The sequence below is a fragment of the Trichomycterus rosablanca genome, chromosome 3 (assembly GCF_030014385.1).
Source record: "Trichomycterus rosablanca isolate fTriRos1 chromosome 3, fTriRos1.hap1, whole genome shotgun sequence".
Lineage (NCBI taxonomy): Eukaryota > Metazoa > Chordata > Actinopteri > Siluriformes > Trichomycteridae > Trichomycterus > Trichomycterus rosablanca.
Window position 1 is genome coordinate 48,647,029 of NC_085990.1, and position 17,550 is coordinate 48,664,578.

The following is a 17,550-nucleotide window of genomic DNA, read 5'->3' on the forward strand; positions in this document are numbered from 1 at the left end:
ATTAGGTAAGATGAATGCATTTTCTGGACTGAGTAAATGTGCTGTGATGGATGTGGAAGAAAGAGGGAATTAAAGGGAAGAGTTGCAGTCTGGAGAGATGGGGGTAGAGACTCTTGACTTGTACGGACTGACAGGGACAAAACTGTCTTGTGTCTCAGCTCCTCAGTCTTTTTTCTGTACCCAGACTGATGGGTTGGACAAAATGACTCACTTTTGAAACAGCAGTGTTTCCACAGTGAGGAAAATCATTCTCAATCTTTATTTATAATGTAACTATGTTCAGATATGTTTTGATGCACAAGTGGCAAATGTATTTATTATGTGAATGAAAAAAAGCTTTTTGTTTTGTTTTAAATATAGTTCCAATCAATCAAACTGCTTCTTTCTGTGTAATTTATGTCTTTAATTAATTACATTTTAATAAAAATAATGTTACTACAATGATATTATTAAAGGGAGGCACAGCAGGTAATCTGGGTGCTGCATGGGTTCTGATAACAGAGGTTTAAACCTTGCCTCCACTATCTGTAAAGAATTTGGCATGTTCTCTCAGTTTCTGTGTGGGATTTCTTCTGGGTATTTGTTTCCCCCACAACAAACGAGCAAAAAAGTATGTAAGTTGCAACTAGGTGAACGTTAATGGGTGCAAATGTGTTGCACTGTGATGGACTGGTGCCCTGTCCATGATGTATTTAATCTACGAGGGTTCTTCAAAGCTTCCTCACTTTTTTAACTCTCTTTATTAGGAATTTTTAAAGCAAATGAATCACGTTTATACATAGTCACCTTCTGATGCATTTCCCCAGCCTCGTACCAACTTTTGTAATGCCATCAGCAAAAAATGTTTTTGCACTTAGCCACTGATGCAACACTGCTTTCACATCACATGAAAGTCTTTAAGCATCCAATTTTACCAGCTCCACTTACCATAGTAGAACTTTGTAGTTCTACAATTACTGACTGTAGTCCATCTGTTTCTCTGCATGCTTTGTTAGACCCCTTTCATGCTGTTCTTCAATGGTCAGGACCCCACAGGACCACCACAGAGCAGGTATTATGTAGGTGGTGGATCATTCTCAGCACTGCAGTGACACTGACATGGTGGTGGTGTGTTAGTGTGTTGTCCAGTGTGTCTGATCCACTCATACCAGCACAACACACACTAACACACCACCACCATGTCAGTGTCACTGCAGTGCTGTGAATGATCCACCACCCAAATAATACCTGCTCTGTAGTGGTCCAGGGAGAGTCCTGACAGTTAAAGAACAGCATGAAAGGGGGCTAACAAAGCATGCAGAGAAACAGATGGACTACAGTCAGTAATTGTAGAACTACAAAGTGCTCCTATATGGTAAGTGGAGCTGATAAAATAGACAGTGAGTGTAGAAACAAGGAGGTGGTTTTAATGTTATGGCTGATCAGTGTATATACATGCTACATTTAAATTTAATGGCTGAAACATGTTTCAAGCATTAACGGTGCCTTCATAGATATGCAATTCAATCATGGCATTGGCATTAATGCAACCCCATACCAGGACAGATGCTGGCTTTCAAACTTTGTGTTAACAATCGGGATTGGTATTTTTTTCTCCTTGGCCTGGAGAACCCAACATCCATTATTTCCAAAAAACAAATTAAAAGTTGGACCTGCCAGACCACAGCACATGTTTCCACTTTGCATCAGTCTGTCTCAGATGAGCATAAACCCGGAGAAGTCGGCTGTGTTTCTGGGTGTTACTGATATATGGCTTCCACTTTGCATAGTAGAGGATTAACTTGCATTTGTAGATGCGGTGATAAACTGTATTTACTGACAAGGGTTTTCTTTCAAGGGTTTCCCTCAGTGCATGTGGTTAAATTCACTGCTAAAGCATTGTTGTTAATGCAGAGCCATTTCAGGGCATGAAGATCACAGATATTTAATACCGGTTCTTAGCAGTACTCTTTATGTTCAGAGATTTCTCTAGAGTCGCTGAGGTTTTTAATAATGTTTGACTGGAGAAAGTGAAATTCCTACATTTCTTGAGATCATTTATTAAGTAATGTTTACTTTACAAATAACTGCTTTCTATCTGTATTTACCTACTGTCACAACTTATTTAGTTAATCAATGTATATAATTAGTGGTTATAGTTTATGTGAAGATGACCTCCATTTATCGTAACCTGTGCAGCTATACAATTATTTAGACACTTAAGGTCTGTCTGAAAACCTAGTGAGCTACCAGCTTAAATAGAGAGGATTCAGATAAGACATTGAACTATTATTTAGGCACACTATGTAGACAGCAGTGATGTCATCACAGCTTTAGCTTACTAATTACCATTCAAACCAATGGGCTGAGGCGACACAGTCTGCTAGCATGCAAGCTAACATCTCCCTCTGTGTACTGTAAACAAATAAATTGTCACTGACGAGCCCAAATTTGCAAATAAATTAGACTTGTGCACCTTTATACAAATTAAAAATAAATAAGAATTTATTTACAGTTGAAAAGAACTCAGTTGGTTGCTCCATGTTCGTCCGCTTATTAATAATTACATAATGTTCCACCATTGCTAATCAATAAGTTAATTTCATTGTCTTGTTTTTACTGCCCCTTTATTCTGGTCCTGTTTTCTCTGAATCACTGGGCACAATGTAGTAACAACCCCGGACAGGACGCCAACCCATTGCCAGGGCCTCAGCCATGCTCTCCCCTCACCCAAACCAGACATAGCCAATCAAGTTTGTATGTGGACGCCCAACCGCCTAAAAGCCCAAGCAGGGATCCGAACACTGGATCCCAGCGGTAGCTACAGTAATTTATCCTAAGCACCTCAGCACCAATTAATATTTTTTTTTATTGTTGTTATTGTTATTATTATTAGCATTTTATTATTCTTAGATAAAATACATTTTAATGCAGTGAATTTTTTCAGTAGAATGGGTTTATTTGTCATTTATACATACAGTGGGGCCAAAAAGTATTTAGTCAGCCACTGATTGTGCAAGTTCTCCTACTTAGAAAGATGAGAGAGGTCTGTAATTTTCATCATAGGTACACTTCAACTATGAGAGACAAAATGAGAAAAAAAAAATCCAGGAAATCACATTGTAGGATTTTTAAAGAATTTATTTGTAAATTATGGTGGAAAATAAGTATTTGGTCAATAACAAAAGTTCAACTCAATACTTTGTAACATGACCTTTGTTGGCAATGACAGAGGTCAAACGTTTCCTGTAAGTCTTCACCAGGTTTGCACACACTGTAGCTGGTATTTTGGCCCATTCCTCCATGCAGATCTCCTCTAGAGCAGTGATGTTTTGGGGCTGTCGCTGGGCAACACGGACTTTCAACTCCCCCCACAAATTTTCTATGGGGTTGAGGTCTGGAGACTGGCTAGGCCACTCCAGGACCTTGAAATGCTTTTTACGGAGCCACTCCTTCGTTGCCCGAGCGGTGTGTTTGGGATCATTGTCATGCTGGAAGACCCAGCCACGTTCCATCTTCAATGCTCTCACTGATGGAAGGAGGTTTTGGCTTAAAATCTCACGATACATGGCCCCATTCATTCTTCCCTTAACACGGATCAGTCGTCCTGTCCGCTTTGCAGAAAAACAGCCCCAAAGCATGATGTTTCCACCCCCATGCTTCACAGCAGGTATGGTGTTCTTGGGATGCAACTCAGCATTCTTCTTCCTCCAAACACGACGAATTGAGTTTTTACCAAAAAGTTCCATTTTGGTTTCATCTGACCACATGATATTCTCCCAATCCTCTTCTGGATCATCAATATGCTCTCTGGCAAACTTCAGACGGGCCTGGACATGTACTGGCTTAAGCAGGGGGACACGCCTGGCACTGCAGGATTTGAGTCCCTCTCGGCGTAGTGTGTTACTGATGGTAGCCTTTGTTACTTTGGTCCCAGCTCTCTGCAGGTCATTCATCAGGTCCCTCCGTGTAGTTCTGGGATTTTTGCTCACCGTTCTCATGATCATTTTGACGCCACAGGATGAGATCTTGTGTGGGGCCCCAGATCGAGGGAGATTATCAATGGTCTTGTATGTCTTCCATTTTCTTACAATTGCTCCCACAGTTGATTTATTCACACCAACCTGCCTGCCTATTGTAGATTCACTCTTCCCAGCCTGGTGCAGGTGTACAATTTTCTTCCTGGTGTCCTTCGACAGCTCTTTGGTCTTGGCCATGGTTGAGTTTGAAGTCTGACTGTTTGAGGCTGTGGACAGGTGTCTTTTATACAGATAACGAGGTCAAACAGGTGCCATTAATACAGGTAACGAGTGGAGGACAGAAGAGCTTCTTAAAGAATAAGTTACAGGTCTGTGAGAGCCAGAAATCTTGCTTGTTTGTGGGTGACCAAATACTTATTTTCCACCATAATTTACAAATAAATTCTTTAAAAATCCTACAATGTGATTTCCTGGATTTTTTTTCTCATTTTGTCTCTCATAGTTGAAGTGTACCTATGATGAAAATTACAGACCTCTCTCATCTTTCTAAGTAGGAGAACTTGCACAATCAGTGGCTGACTAAATACTTTTTGGCCCCACTGTATACAGATGTACAGCACAACAAAATTCTAACTTCTCATATCCCAGCTTATTGGAAGCTGGGGTCTGAGCACAGGGTCAGCCATTGTATGGCGCCACAGAACAGAGAGGGTTAAGGTCCTTCCTCAGGGGTCTAACAGTGGCTGCATGGCAGAGCTGGGTTTCAAACTCTTAACCTTTTAGTTGATAGCCCAAAGCCCTACCCACTAGGCTACCACTGTCCCTTTTTTGTACTATTATTAATATTTTAATTTGTACTACAATTGGTATACTAAGTAAATACTGTTTTTTTTCAGAACCTCAGAGAAAATAGAACAATGTTAATATCATATAATAAAGGCATATGTGTTCAACACAGGCACACCGTATTGTACCTAGTGAAGTCCTAATTAAATGATCAATAAGGATTAAAAAACACTGCTATATTCTCATCAATATTCTTATCAATATTCTCTTGCAGTATGACCAGCTGGGTGACAAAAACAGAGCAAGTAGTGCCTCAGAAGTAACTGCAATTAAAAAATAACTAGTGACTATCCCAAGTGTGAAAAAGAAAAAGAAAGGTTTTCAGAAAGAAAAGACGGGTTTCATTTTGGCTTCACTGGGAGAGGGATACAATGAGTGGTCAGATTGCGTCAGTGCTTAAAAAAGACTTTCCAACTAATTCGAATGGGTGTGTTCACGATGAGGAAGGTTCAAAATTGAATCCTAGGAGCAAAGTAAAAAGTTGGGCAATGCTAGATAAAACCCTTCATCAATGAGAAGCAAATAAGCACCAGGCTAAAGTTTGTAAATACTATTAGGATTGGAGAATAAAGGACTGGAGTAAGGTTATCTCTGATGAGTCCAATTTTCAGCTTTGCCCACCTGCTCGTGGCTAATGGTTACACAGAGACCTGGAAAGGCCGACAAGCTTCAGTGTCTCACACTCACTGTGAAATTTGGTGAAGAATTAGATGGGCTGGGCAGATTTGTCTTTGTGAAGGAAGCATAAATCAAGGCACAAACATGGTTATCCAGAAAGATATCTTGCTTCCTTCTGCGTTTACAATATTCATAACATACAATATTACAATAACTCCTGGATTGTTTTGTCCAGCAAAACAACGCACCATGCAACACAGCCAGGTCAATTAACGTAAGAATTAAGAACCACCAGATCGAAGCCCTGTAATGGCTAGCCCAATCTCCAAACTTAAAACCTCTGGAACATATACATATAAGGAAAAATGAATGGTCACAAACTAACTCCTGCATAAAGTCACCCAACAGCAATGTGACAGACTGGTAGAGAGCCAAGATACATGGAAACTTAAATTAAGTTAAAATGTTAGTAATGTTTTTATTAAAAGTAAAAATGAATATGAACATGTTTTCTTTGCAATACATGAGGCCCGAAAACACTGATCTTTTATTTAGATGTTGGGAGAAATGTTGTCAGCAGTCTATAGATTAAAAAAATATATACTTTTTCTCAGCTATAAATATTAATGCTAAAGAAACTGATCTGAGACCACCATGAATCTCTTTTTTTTTTTTTACGCAATGTCATTACAGCTCATATAATCAACATAAAAGTGAAAAGTTGAATTAAAAAATGTACATATATGTTTTTACATTTTTTGTATTGGTATTTTTCCCCATGTAACATAATGACAGCATGCACTCAAGTTAGCATAGACTTCACATTAGTGAAAAATACGATGATTCTCATTATATCTGCATGATTTTATAATATTTCAAAGATGTTACTGAATGCTTGGCTTTATTTTAAGTGTCTTCGTAAATGCTCAGTGAGATCAGGTGACAGTGGGATTGACAGACAGATAGATACTAAACACTATTATTTAATGAGGGATTATTTTAAAATTTCATTTTAGTTTTTTTTTTTTTTTTACACAATAAGGGAAATGTGCAGCATTGTTTCGCATAGTTTGTACCTACCTCAGAAATAAAAGGGCATTCATTATTATTATTATTATTTTTTTTTTAGGAGAAATAATAAAAGGAAACTTTTTCATAATTTTTCTTCAATTTCATTGTATTTAAAAAATCGGGAAAAAATCGTATCGTGAACCCAGTATCGTGAATCGTATCATATTGTGGGTAGAGTGTATCGTTACACCCTAGTAATGATAAACTCAAACTACAGTATTGTAATCTGTATGTGGTTTAACATATTTGAATAGTTGCTAACAGCTGTATTTCAAGGAAACAATAAAGAAAAAAAGGAATATCTGGATTGTATTTACATGTAAAATCAATCTTAATAGATAGTAGTGACAATGCCAAGCATTCTCATTTCGGTGCTGTCCAAAATCCCCTTATTTTGCAGTAAAAATAGATTTTTAGAGAAAACAGAAATGGATTCAAGCCCAAAAAAACAATATGTCAGACTCCATTGCAACTGAAAATGATATGGTGTTTGCTCTAATTATTTTTTGGCAAACAATTTGAAAAGATTCAGACCTATCTATTTTATCTGGAAGTTCAATAAATGTCCCCTGGTTGTGTGTGTCTGCTTTTTCAAATAACAGAGCTGATGAAAATCGATAAAGAGGGATCTCCAATTAGTGTCGACTAAACTGGGGATCAGAGAGGTCAACAAAAGGGTGGCTTTTCTCCTGGCCACTGATAGATGTTTACTGTTTGCTGTAGTGATTTTTGCAACCCCATGACACAAGTCTACAGTGGTGCAGAACACCCATTACAAGGACAGTTCAAGAGAAAAGCTCGCCTCAAAAGTCTGCCTGCTTATTGTTGATTCTGATCTATCGTAGCCTTTCTGCTTCGTCCTCCATATTTCATGTTTCGTGTGAAGGGATCGACAGGGACCTGTGCCGTCCTGACAGATGTGTTGCCAGGCAACTGTGAGTAACACACAGTGTTATCACACACCTAGAACCTGTCGCTAAAACAGCTGGTGCAGTCTAGGCTTCTCCTTCCACATTACACACGACTTAACATCCTTGTGAACTGAAATATTGACGCCACCCTTTCATTTTTAATTTTACTGCACAACTAGCGCTAGCATACACTTTATGTCATTTGCTTACAGATGAAGAACAAACAGTGCTTGAAATTAATCCTCCAGTCATTTTTTCACAAAACAGATTGTCACAACATGGGATTTGTAATCTATCTATCTATCTATCTATCTATCTATCTATCTATCTATCTATCTATCTATCTATCTATCTATCTATCTATCTATCTATCTATCTATCTATCTATCTATCTATCTATCTATCTATCTATCTATCTATCTATCTATCTATCTATCTATCATTTCCATTTATCTATCTATCTATCTATCTATCTATCTATCTATCTATCTATCTATCTATCTATCTATCTATCTATCTATCTATCTATCTATCTATCTATCTATCTATCTATCTATCTATCTATCTATCTATCTATCTATCTATCTATCATTTCCATTTATCTATCTATCTATCTATCTATCTATCTATCTATCTATCTATCTATCTATCTATCTATCTATCTATCTATCTATCTATCTATCTATCTATCTATCTATCTATCTATCTATCTATCTATCTATCATTTCCATTTATCTATCTATCTATCTATCTATCTATCTATCTATCTATCTATCTATCTATCTATCTATCTATCTATCTATCTATCTATCTATCTATCTATCTATCTATCTATCTATCTATCTATCTATCTATCTATTTCCATCTATCTATCTATCTATCTATTTCCATCTATCTATCTATCTATCTATCTATCTATCTATCTATCTATCTATCTATCTATCTATCTATCTATCTATCTATCTATCTATCTATCTATCTACCTACCCACCCACCCACCCACCCACCCACCCATCCATCCATCCATCCATCCATCCATCCATCCATCCATCCATCCAACCATCCATATGATTCTTGCATTTACTTTTATTGTATTGCAGACAGTATGAACCCAAGATATTTTATGTTTTGTCTGGTCATTTGTTGATTCATGAATGTTACATTCATTTTTGCATTTCAGGCCTGGAACACATTCTAAAAAAAGTTGGGACAGTAAAGCATTTACCACTTTGTACTGTTGCCATTCCTTCTCACATAACTGTTTTTTTTTTTTTTTCACACTGTCCCAACATTTTTGGGGTTGATTTGCGGTTGTATATGGATGGGGTGAGGGGGGGTTGAAGTGGTGTAATGGATTGGTGCCCTGTCCAGGGTATTCCTGACTTGCATCCAGTGTTTTCCAGTGAAACTGGCCTGCTGTAACCCTGACCAGGACAAAGTGACTGATGAAAATAAAATATACATATACTTAAAAATGTATAATGATTTTATGTCTAGTTCAGCCACTTTTGGCAGCTATCAAGCACTGTGTTACAATTATATTTAATTATTAAATTGTATTTTTTCCCTGCAGCTTTTCCATTAAGGCCCTTTTTTATAACACATTGGCTATGCTTATTTTGGTCCCACACATTTACCCTGGTAACTTGGAAAACAGTTGTTGATCAAGTAGGCATTGTTATGAGTGCATTTCTAGCTTGTCGACTAAATCCACTAAAAGTTTCACTTTTTGAGTATTTACCTATGATGACCTAAGCCTGATGTATGTTCGGTACCTTTAGAGTTATAGGAATACATCCTTCTAGTAAACAAGAGCTGTTTCCTTGTTGCAAAAGCCTGACCTTTGGAAATGTCCATGGACATTAGAGACTATTTACAACTCTTGAAACGAAGCTTAAAGGGCATTTTATATTTAAAATAATTTTATATTGTTTTGATTTAGATTATTTTGTAACAGCACATTATTTTTTCATGTAATTAAACAAAACTAATGTGTCTCCAAAGGCATAGAGTCCCAAACACAAATTCTGGCAAAATATTCGATATTACCTATCATTCAGATTTTTCATTAAAAATAGGCATAGGCATATAAAAAAGAAATTTTAAAAAATTCTACATTTAGAGCACATCTAAGATCTTCTGGCAATTTGATCCAGTTGTATGCAGCATAACAGCTAAATGCTGCTTCACTATATTATGCTGCTTGACTAGCTGACCTGAGTGCATAGAACTAAGAGACCTTTTTCATTTGTATTCTTTAAACATTCTTTTCATTTTTTGGTGGGTATTTTTTTAAATGTGTTTCCAAAGTTTTTTTTCAGGTACTCTGGTACTGGTACTCTTCTGGTACTTTTTCCCACTTCAAAAAGCATGCAGATGGTGGACTGCCTGCTCTAAGCTGGTCTTGGATATGAATGAGTGAGTGCATAAGTGAATAACTGCATTGATTTGTGTTATTTCTAGGGTGGATGGCTGCCTTGCACTCTGGGGTTTGGGTGCCATTAGACCCACTTACCTTCACAGGGTGAAGGGGCAAGTAAAACTGAATTAATATTCATTTTATAAAATTCTGTTTTTTATTAAATACAACTTTTGGCTAAGATTTTTTTTTCTCTTCTGTGTTTTACAAATTACAAGGTGAAAATAATGTAAATGCTGTTTTTTTCTTTGCTGCTGCTGTCAGCTGAACAGAGACCAGACACTTTTATTTGAGACACAGCATTGGTTGTGCGACACCTTGTAAGATTTGCAGTGTTTTCATGTCCAAACATATTATTGTATGAAATAAACCTGGCCAAACTAGCAGCATGCAGTTGTCTGTGTCAGTATTTTAATCAGCAGGTATTCAGTTCCAACACCCTTCATTCTTTCTGCAGTGCCTGGCAGCTGAGTGGCCTCATTCAGACGTTCTGAGTGAATGAAGCAGGAGATTGTAATCTCTGAGAATGAATCTTTGAGAGGAAATTGGTGCGGTCGTAAGTCGTTCCCATCGCACATCTGTGGGAGAGGCAGCAGTGCGGATCAGCAACACATTAGCGCTCTTAGTACCAAGCCTGAATTCTTTTCCTGTCTTTCACCTCTGCTTAAAAACTGTGTCAGGGTGCATTTCAGTCCCACTCAAAACTCAGTCATCCATAACATAAGCATGTAATCATTCACAGAATTGCTTTAATGTAGGACTTTGTAATGCCTCGAAACAATCTCAGGTCAGAACTCTCTTATTTATAACTTATTTTTTTATTTTGTCAATGCAACACTAGGAAAATAAATATAAACTTAATGTGGAATATTATTCATAATAATGTAACATACACCGATGAGGCATAACATTATGACCACCTTCCTAATATTGTGTTGGTCCCACTTTTGCTGCCCCATATACAACAAACTGTGATGCACTGTGTATTCTGACACCTTTCTATCAGAACCAGCATTAACTTCTTCAGCGGTTTGAGCTACAGTAGCTCGTCTGAGCCTTCGCTTCCCATGTGCATCAATGAGCCTTGGCCGTGACCCTGTCGCCGGTTTACCACTATTCCTTCCTTGGACCACTTTTGATAGATACTGACCACTGCAGACCGGGAACACCCCACAAGAGCTGCAGTTTTGGAGATGCTCTGACCCAGTCGTCTAGACATCACAATTTGGCCCTCGTCAAACTCGCTCAAATCCTTACTCTTGCCCCTTTTTCCTGCTTCTAACATTAACTTTCAGGATAAAATGTTCACGTGCTGCCTATTATATCCCACCCACTAACAGGTGCCGTGATGAAGAGATAAGATAAGACAAGATAAGATAAGACTTCATTGACCTCCTTGGGGAAATTAACTTGTTACAGCAGAATGAAAGCAGGAAAAAAACAGAAAAAAATACAACTAAGTGAAAAATAATGCGTGTATTTATTTACTCTAAAAAATATTCCCTTTAAGAACAGTGATATACATATATTATTGTAAAAAATATAATATATATATTAAAAATATGAAGAATATGTTACATATTGCACTTATTGTATTGCACCATAGACGTGAAGTGTAATTATGAGAGACATATCACATATTACATATTATTATTGAAAGCCCTGATGGCTGCAGGAATGAAGGACCTAAACAATAATAATTATAATAATAATAACAAGAGTGTTATAAACAGTGTTATTCACTTCACCTCTCAGTGGTCATAATGTTATGCCTGGTTGGTGTATATAATAATAAATAATTTGGAAACACTGAGAGTATGACAGCAATACACCCTGGACAGAGCAACCATCCATCAATCAAATATTTACCCACTTACCCAAATCTATGAGCAATTTAGAATAGCCAATTCACCTTCTGCAAGTGTTTGGGCAGTTGGGTGAAAATTTTACATAGAAGAATTTCCTTGTGAGTTCTTGCAGACAGGTTAGGACTAGGGTCCTCTAAACCCTGATGCTATGTAGCACTTTTACTTTCTGATGTGCCACCATGCCACACTGAGTATCTGAATTACAGTAAGCATGACTTTGCAGAAAGCCCAGGAAATTATTAACCTGAGCACAGAACTTTGAAACGAGCAAAAACAGTGTAATAAAATACGAATGTGTAATCATATACAAAAAAAATCCCACAACCATCATTATTCTTCCAACCCCAACCTTTTTATACACAAAGTTATATGTAAGGCCCTACCTAATTCATGGCCGTGAAAATCGTGTCACGGATCGTGAAATGTCGTGTCTCCTGTGAAATATGCAATTTGCTCTAAAATTCAAAACTTAAGGTTTGTGTTTAGTGATTTAACCTATGAAATATGACACGCAATATGCAATATGAAGCATTCGTAGCAATCATGCTGCATCATAATTAAGTGTAACAGACTATTCTGGGTGTAGTGTGCCACGTTTTTGCTAAGCTAACACAGTTAGCCTCAGGTCATTCAAACCAATGGGCTGAGGCAGCATAACCCGCTAGCATGCCAGCTAACGTCTCCCTCCGTGTACTGAAAATGGCTAAACTGTCCCTGACAAGCCCAAATTTGCAAATAAACGACACTTGTACATCTTTATACAAATTAAAAATCAATAAGAATTTATTTACAATGCTCCGCATTTGTCCGCCATATTTGAAATCTTCGGCGGGAAAAGCTTTGCCGCTAAGCTCTAGGTTCCTTCACCGCTAAGGGAGCATCGGACGCTCCTTCATTATTCAGTCAGTTTATCACTTAGAATTAAGGCACCTTAGTAGGGAGCATGTTAAGGCATCTAAAAATTCGGACAGCCCTCTTCTCTGGAGCGCACGTAGAATGACGTAAAATGCATCTATGTAGAGCACTTGCTAGGTTTTTCGGACAGACCCAATGTTTGATGTATGTGTATATATATATATATATATATATATATGTATATAGTGCAATTGTCCCTTTGGGAATCCATAGTCAATAAAAAAGGGTGCTTCTACACACAAAAAACAAGCCAGTAAAGTATTATGCTTCCGATAGTTTGTCTATGTAGAGTTATTTCTTTCTTTATAAACTCAGGAAAATCTAAAGACGCTCGATTACACCAGTAATCAGTTAGACAAAACTGAGTTTGGAAAACTCCCAACCGATTCTGTAGAACCAGAGGGAGGTGTGTGAAAACACGGATGATTATTTACGTATACATTAAGCTAGGCTGTGCTGTGTATTTTTAGCTTCCACTAAATCTATCTTTCAATTCAGAATGTTATTTAATGAAATGTGTGAAATGTGAAATGTGGCACTTTTGTTTAAAAATCTGTCCATGAAATTAAGCACATTTTCCCGTGAATTTAGTAGAGCCCTAGTTATATGTTTTAAATTGATTTGTTTAACCATTTGCAAGCATAAGTCAAAAAATCCTACAGTGAAGTAATCCGGTGTAAAAACGACTTCTTATCATCTTCCTCTTTCCTGCATGAGCTGGCAGCAAACCAGAACACTGAAACAAAAGGTGCCCATTTGTGTCCTGCCATCTCTAAAGGAAGACAAGGAGTCTCGAATGTAGATTGGCTAATCCTATGCTGTTTATTAGCAGGATTACACAGCGTGCTCTGAAACCAGAGGACCTCATTGCGGTTCCACTCAGACAGATGATCCCTTCTGCTACTCTTCCAAATGTGTTGGTGTTTATGTGAACATGTGTGTCTGTGAGAAAGTGTCTGTGAGAAAGAGTGAGAGAGCGGGAACGAGTGAGCAGGAGGGAAAATGAACAAGAATGAGATTTCCGACTGTATAAGAAGTAGCAGCTTGCAGTGAAATAATATTTAGTACAGAATTGCACTATGCTGGTTCATTGGCATTCATTAAAACAAGCTCTTACATTTAAAAACAGGTCATAAAAAAATTAAATACAGTGGTACCTTGTAAGTCAACGTCCCCTAAACTCAAAATCTTTAAAACTCGATGCCCTTTGTTGAGAAATTTACCAGCGCTTTGTTCAGCACTTGGCTTGTGCGGTGCGGTAAGACGTCATGAAAGTGTGAATATGAGACAAATCTGCATTTGTGTGAAATAACCATCATGTCAAATTCACTCTGAAAGCTCCACATGTATCTGTGTTTATCTGGATTTTCCGCACTGTTTCACTTTTAAACTTGTGTTACAGCTCGAGCATCTGAGAAATTGTGAGAAACAGCTTTTCCAAGAAAAGCTAAAATGCTTATCTGAACTTATGATCAGTAATATTTAAGAGAAGTTTAGTGATCCTATGTTGTTGTTTTAGTGCAATAAGCTTTTTGCATTGCCACACTCCTTAGGAAATAACAGCACAGCAGCACAAAAGCGATTTTGTCACTTCTCGTCTGAATGCTCCTTTACTGAATGGAATACAGTAAGATCAAACATCTCCATGATTACAAAGCGTAGGGAAACAATAAAGAAGTAAAGGTTAAGTGCAGCTTTTATCGTATTCAATTGTATTTTAGTGCTTTAATATTATATTAGTGTTAATTTCAGTGTATAAGTGTCAATATAACAACCCCATTATTTTACATATATGCAGTTCCACAGGACCATGAACGCATTAACAGGTTTCCCAAACATCCTTATGGGAAAAAATACCTTATAACTCAACGGCTTTTAAACTCAGCGCCACTCCCAGAACCATCTGACGTAGAGTTTTAAGGTACCACTGTATATGAATATGTGATGCCCTGTAATGGATTTGTCAGGGGTGTATCCAACCTAGTGTTTACCACTGGTGCTGGACCCACTGCGACTCTAATTTGGATGGAACAGTTACAAACAAAATATTTAACTATAAATCTATCTGTACTGACTACTGTTGTTTCCAAATCTAAAAGCAACATTTATTGTTTTAAATAAAGACCACCCTGTGCTTCCTGTGCTGCACTTGTGCTACATGTTTGTGTGTGTGTGTGTGTGTGTGTGTGTGTGTGTGTGTGTGTAAGACATAAATGCTCTTTTTACAGTCCCATTAATCCCTCTGTTCACAATTTCACGCACGATTTCTGAACAGCTTGGACCCCGGTGTTATTTTCACAACCTCTCTGTTCTAATGCTGGCTGATCCTGAAATGCAACACCTTCCTTTTTTCCCTGCGATGCGTGTGCATGTGTGTTTTCTCAAGGCATAGCAAGTCTCATCCCTCTATGTCTCGCTGATAGCATCAAAAACAAGCTAAAGTCTGACAGCACAGCCCGTGTTTAACCTCCACGATCTGGGGATACATGGTATGGGTAAAGTGGTTCTGCTATAAATACATACCAGTACAGAATCTGCTCCAAATCACGCATGCTTACTGTGAAGCAGACTTCTACCCAAATGTCAGGGTAAAATAAATCTGATCATTTGAACTCCATAAGGACCTTTCAGAGATAACTAATGCTGTGTGAAGTAAAGCAGTATAAAATATCAGATGGTGTTGCTGTTCTGTTTACGACCTAATTACATCAAACTCAGAGAAAGCTTTGGCGCTGACATCCACCATATGCACTGTTCTGCATAATGTCTCTCCAAACCAATTAACCTCCACTGTTACAACAGGTTGATGAATATAAAAGCATTGATTTTGACATTGATGGTTTGTTAATCAGCCACTAAGGAAAACTGGTGCTGTCTGTCTTGGCTGTAACTGTGGTTGGGTCTGTAAGGTAAGGTCTGCAAACTTCTATATGGTGAGAAATCATGTCTTATTTACAACCCCAAATCAGAAAAAGTTGGGACAGTATGGAAAATGCAAATAAAATAAAAACACAGTGTTCCTTACATTTACTTTGACTTTTATTTGATTGCAGACAGGATGAACCTGAGATATTTCATGTTTTTTTCTGCTCAACTTCATTTCATTTATTAATAAACATCCATGCCTGCATTTCAGGCCTGCAACACATTCCAAAGAAAGTTGGGACGGGGGCAATTTAGGGCTAGTAATGAGTTGAAAAAACTAAATAATGATGTGATTCCAAACACTGATTGTAATCATGGTTTGGTACAAAAGCAGCATCCAGGACAGGCTGAGTCTTTAATGAGCAAAGATGATCAGAGGATCTCCAGTTTGTCAACAAATGTGTGAGAAAATGATTAAAATGTTTAAAAACAATGAACCTCGAAGAATGATTGGAAGGGATTGGCATATTTCTCCGTCTACAGTGCATAATATCATTAAAACATTCAAGGAATCTGGAGGAATTTCAGAGCATAAAGGCCAAGGGCACAAGCTTAAGCTGAACAGCTGTGATCTTTGATCCCTCAGACGGCACTGCATCAAGAACCACCACTCAACAATAGCTGATATAACCACATGGGTGAGGGATTACTTTATCAAACCTTTGTCAAGCACTACAATACAGAGTTACATGCACAAATGCCACTTAAAACTGTACTGTGTAAAAAAGAAGCCTTATGTTAACCATGTCCAGAAGCAGCGTCAACTTCTCTGGGCTCGGAGGCATCTAGTATGGACCATCACACTGTGGAAACGTATTGTGGTCAGATAAATCAGCATTCCAGGTCTTTTTTGGAAAAAATGGACGCTGTGTGCTCAGGACCAAAGACGAAAAGGACCATCCAAACGACCCCGTACTGTTGCACATCTTAAGACGTGTTTGCAGGAAGAATGGGACAAAATAAAAGCTGAAACACTAAATCAATTGGTCTCCTCTGTGCCAAAACGTCTTTTAAGTGTGGTGGAAAGGAATGGCAACATTACGAAGTGGTAAATGCTTAACTGTCCCAACTTTTTTGGAATGTGATGCAGGCCTGAAATGCAGGAATGGATGCTTATTAATAAATGAAATGAAGTTGAGCAGATAAAACATGAAATATCTCAGATTCATTCTGTCTGACATCAAATAAAAGTCAAAGTAAATGTAAGTGTTTTTTTTACTATTAGCATTTTCTGTCCCAACTTTTTCTGATTTGGGGTTGTACTATCACACAGATATGGTTGATCTAACTAACTAACTCACAAATGTGTTGGTGTGAGATCATATATTAGACCTGTGCTTTCCTCCTCATGCCCAAAAAAGCCAAAACGAACAGGTTAAGTTATTTTTATTTTAAAGCTCATTAAAGCAAGCGCGATTACTCAGGGTTACTCAGAGTTCATTTCATATATATAGCCGGCACTGTCAATGTTGGCTTATACATGAGGATGGGTGTCTCTTCTTTTAATTGTATTGGTCTTTATTCTGTAAAGCTTTAATTAAAAGTGAGGCATATAGAGGCTGTGATTGACTCGCAGGGATAATATATTTCATTAGCTTAATCGTTATTCATCAACAAAAAGGAAAAAAAATGAAGATCACTTTTTCTTAAATGGTCTGAGTGGGAAATCTTTACACAGAAAAATGTAAGAACGTGTGGCACGATGGGTAGCTCTATCTTCTCACAGCAGGTTTGATTCCCTGACCGGCAGCCAGATTCCTTTCTGTGTGGTTTGCATGTTCTCCCTGTGTCCTTGTGGGTTTCCTCTGGATGCTCCAGTTTCCTTTCACAAGTACAAAAAACATACAATCAGGCCAATCTGAGCATCTCAAAATTGCTCCAAGTGTGTGTGTGTGTGTGTGTTAATGTCTGTCCAGTCCGAGGTGTTACCTGCCTTTCGCTCAATAAATCAGACCTACCGCGATCCTAGCCAGGATAAAGTGGTGGATTTTAGGATAACTTTGCTGGTCTTATCATCA